At 40.9% G+C, this 3,886-nt stretch overlaps 1 pseudogene; it reads right to left on the minus strand.

The window, feature by feature from the left end:
• Nucleotides 1-3,002, minus strand: part of LOC106303181 — a 6,384-nt pseudogene extending 3,382 nt beyond the window's left edge.
• Between the last annotated feature and the right edge of the window lie 884 nt (nt 3,003-3,886).

A 3,886-nucleotide genomic window follows, 5' to 3' on the forward strand; every position in this document is an offset into this window, starting at 1 on the left:
TAAGTGTACATTTTTAAGCAAATCTTCTTTTTTTGTGTAGGCACAACTAAACGCCGCTTTTAGCGCTCTATGGATATTGCAAAAGCGAGGAAAAAGCGAGAAAAGCTAGGGATCTATGTACCTCGCCTGGCAAGGGTGTCCCTAAGCGTTGAGGGCATCGCCTTGGGCGCCTTAGCGCCATGGCGACAAAAACTCTCGCTTTTTCGAACCAAGATTTGAACCCCGACGATCTCGCTCGGATCCACTCTGTGGTTGAACCAGGGATCCTTCAGAATCTCCTCCACGGTGATCCGTTTCTCCGAAGATTCATTAGCTCCGGAGAAGTCCACTCCGGCATGGTGTATTGAGCCGTTCGGATTCTCCGGTAGAGTCCCGAGATGTTTGAATCTCGAAACGGTGAGTAGCCTGCGTTGAGAAGAAACAAAGCGACGCCGCATGACCATATATCCGTCGTATCCTTTCTTCGTTAAAAGCTCGGGTGCCACGTAAGCAGGGGGTCCCACATAGAGTATGTAGCATCCCGTCGGATTTGATCTGCTCCTCCATCGCGCTGAGACCAAAATCGGAAACCTTCAGATCTCGATTCTCGTCGAGGAGGAGATTCTCCGGTTTGAGATCACTGTGGTAAACTCCCCCTCGCGTGGCAGTACCTTACGGCGGAGATCAATTGCCGGAAATATTTCCGGCTGAGACCTTCAGTGAAACGGTTGCTCGAGACTCGGGGGAACAGCTCGCCGCCCTTGGCGAGCTCCATGACGAAGATCTTCTTCGTCTTGGTGTCGAGGACTTCGGAGAGGAGGACGATGTGAGGGTGGCGGAGGCCGCACATGACGGAGATCTCTCTCTTGACTTGCGCCGTGAGTCCGTCTTTTAGACGCTTCTTCTGGACGACTTTGATCGCGACGCTTTCGCGGTCGTTGTGAAGATCCTCCGCTTGGTAGACTTTGGCGAACGCGCCACTGCCTAGAAGCTTTCCGAGGTCGTGTTTGCCGAATATAGCTGATTTGTTATCGTCTCCGTCGACGTTGAGGATGATAGAATCAGAAGTCTTCGCCTGACATTTTTTAAAACAGTGATACAAATTGAAAAGACATGCGCGCGGTGCCTCTCTTCATAAAATTCTCAATTGCCACGTCATCTATATTTTAAAAAATGATTTTTATTTTTATTTTTATTTGACTTTCTTGGTATGTGAAATTAATCATCATATACGACAATTTCAATGCCATACTATTATAATTTTACTAACTGGAACTAAGTTAGGAATATGCTAATAACCGGGTTAGTAAGAAAGAGGCTCATTCCTCCTACCTTATCAAGAAAACAAACATGCTTACTGCTTCAAGTCTCTCTAATCCTTGTTTGTTAAGAAATTTGTGCAATGGGATGCTTTGAGCAAGTCACAAAGAAGCTAGTTAACTGCGATACCAGTGAGTGATATAACATGAGTACGCAAAAACGAAACTTAGAAAACATAAGAGCATCATTATCCCATATACCCATTTTAGGGGTTCTTAGTTATTCTTTAATACTTTTAAGTAGGAAAAGTGAATTTAAGAGACTTAGTTAAAAGCATCATTATCCCAAAAATCCTTTTAGGATCCCTTAACAACCTACATTGATAAGCTCTACCATGAAACAACACCTATCTAGTTCATGCTTGTCAAAAAAAATATGAATATTAAGAAAGCTTCTTCGGTCTCATCAAGATGTGTTTGTCACTTACCAATTGACCTCTTCTTGGTTCTGAGTTTGTGAAAAGACCAACAAGATACAGCAGCTGGAAACCCGTCAGCCACGGCTCATATCTGCTGGAAACCCGTCAGCCACGGCTCATATCTGCTTGTTCTGCACCCATTGAAGTTGTCATCCACAACTCGACCATTGCTGATCACTCTCTTACTGCAACATCCATGAGTGTTTACAAAGTATATTGGTTAAGTTACGCAAGAATACAGAACAAATAAAACAAATATGTGAATTATCTGAGAACAAAGCAGCAAACAATCCAAGAACCAAACCTATTACTAACTTCACTCATACTCAAAACAATATTTGCTCATTCTAAAGAAATCTATGAACATAATAAAAAAAAAAGGAAACTTCAAATAATTCAAATCAACACAAAGGAAAATTCCTATTGATTTACAAAGCAGTATGAAACATCACTCAAACGCTGTACCTTGAATGGTATCTACAAGTTCCTTGACCTCAAAACACACACACACTGAATGATGATTCCAAAGTCTCAAATTTTAACCAAAAAAAGACCTTTACTTACTGGGATTGATGGAAGTGAGAGCAGCGTTGTTGTTGAAACTACAAGCCTCGTCAGCGAGTCCATTCTTCAAGTAGTTGTTGTTGAAAACATACGAGGCCATCTTCTGGATATCCGTCGGGAGTACAAGCTCCACCTCGCTGAATCTGACCGGAGTGGGAAGCTGAAGCTAGAGAAGCGTTACCAAGACGTAGCATGTGGGCCTTAATTATAACGAAGAAAGAAGAGATCTTTTTGTTAGATCTCATCATTCAAAATCTGAGAATTAATCGCTGCAGAAGAGAATCAGATTCATCATTCAAAATCTGAGAATTACAGAGGAAGGAGAGACGAAATCAACTCACATGGTCTGGTTTGGGCTTGTTGTGAATGGTTCCGACGATGATCAACTTCTCTTGCGTTTCAAATCTATACCAAAAGGAACGCAAGCTCAGTACAGAGATAGTAAAATGAAATTGAGGATTGATGATACCGGCGATGATTCACACCGGCCAAGAAGAACAGAGGAGACATGAGAGAGAGAAGGACGAGTGTCCCATAAGAGACAGTCTCTTCCTCCCCTTAATTAAGCGACGGTTCTTCTGCTAAAAGGTAATATTTTTTTTTAAAAATCACAAATAATTTAAGAAACCTCCTAAACAAACCCCGATAATGATGCTCTAACTGATGAAACATCCCAAAAGTGAAAGAAACTAAAAGAAAGGCTATTGGGTGCTAAAACCATCAATTGCCTCTCTTTATGTAAACTTTAAACTAGAGATCAGAAATGTCGTATGTAGAATGTAGTCTCATCCAGAAACATCCTAAATAGAAACTGCATCCAAAGCTCTAAGCTTTACAGATTTTGATTCTTATCGGTCTCCAGGGCCGGCTCAACACTGTTAGAGGGGTCCTAGGGCAAGAAAAAAAAATTTTACGCTCTAAAATTTATATACAGATAATGTTTAAAATATTTTTAAAATTTAATCAGTAATATTTTGTATATTTTGTAATGAAAATAAAACTATATACATATCAAATAATTTTAGGCCCTTTTCAATTTTATTTATTATATTTATAATTTTTTATATATAAAAATATAGATTTATAAAAAATTGGGCCCCTTAATTAGTATTATACAGGGGACACATGCTTAATTGGGCCCGTGGCGGTCGCACAGCTTGTCCCCCCCCCCCAATGAGCCGGCCCTGTCAGTCCCCCGTCGCAAAGCCTGCTTGTCATCACTAGCTTCCTTTTCCATCTGCTCGTCATCACTAGCTTCCTTTTTCAAATTACGTTTCTATACAATACGAAAGATTTTGTGTCAGACATTGGTGAAGTATACCAACAATAAGAAGAATAGCAACTTGCCTGATAAGCTTCATGGTTCGCTACAATCCTCCCCATTATGGTGGAAGTTGTGATATCAAGAGGGCTTTCCAGGATTTGGAATATGCCCATGCTTATTGGTACAGCATACGGATTACCTTCCTCCTGTGTTAAATCATCAAACCACATTCTGTGAATATCCACCTCTTTGTATTAAACCTTGTTTTCAAAATCCATCTGAAACTGGTTTTTTACCTTTTGAAAATCATCGCTCTCGGCTACTGTCCCATGAACCACCAA

The sequence above is a fragment of the Brassica oleracea genome, chromosome C7 (assembly GCF_000695525.1).
Source record: "Brassica oleracea var. oleracea cultivar TO1000 chromosome C7, BOL, whole genome shotgun sequence".
Classification (NCBI taxonomy): Eukaryota; Viridiplantae; Streptophyta; class Magnoliopsida; order Brassicales; family Brassicaceae; genus Brassica; species Brassica oleracea.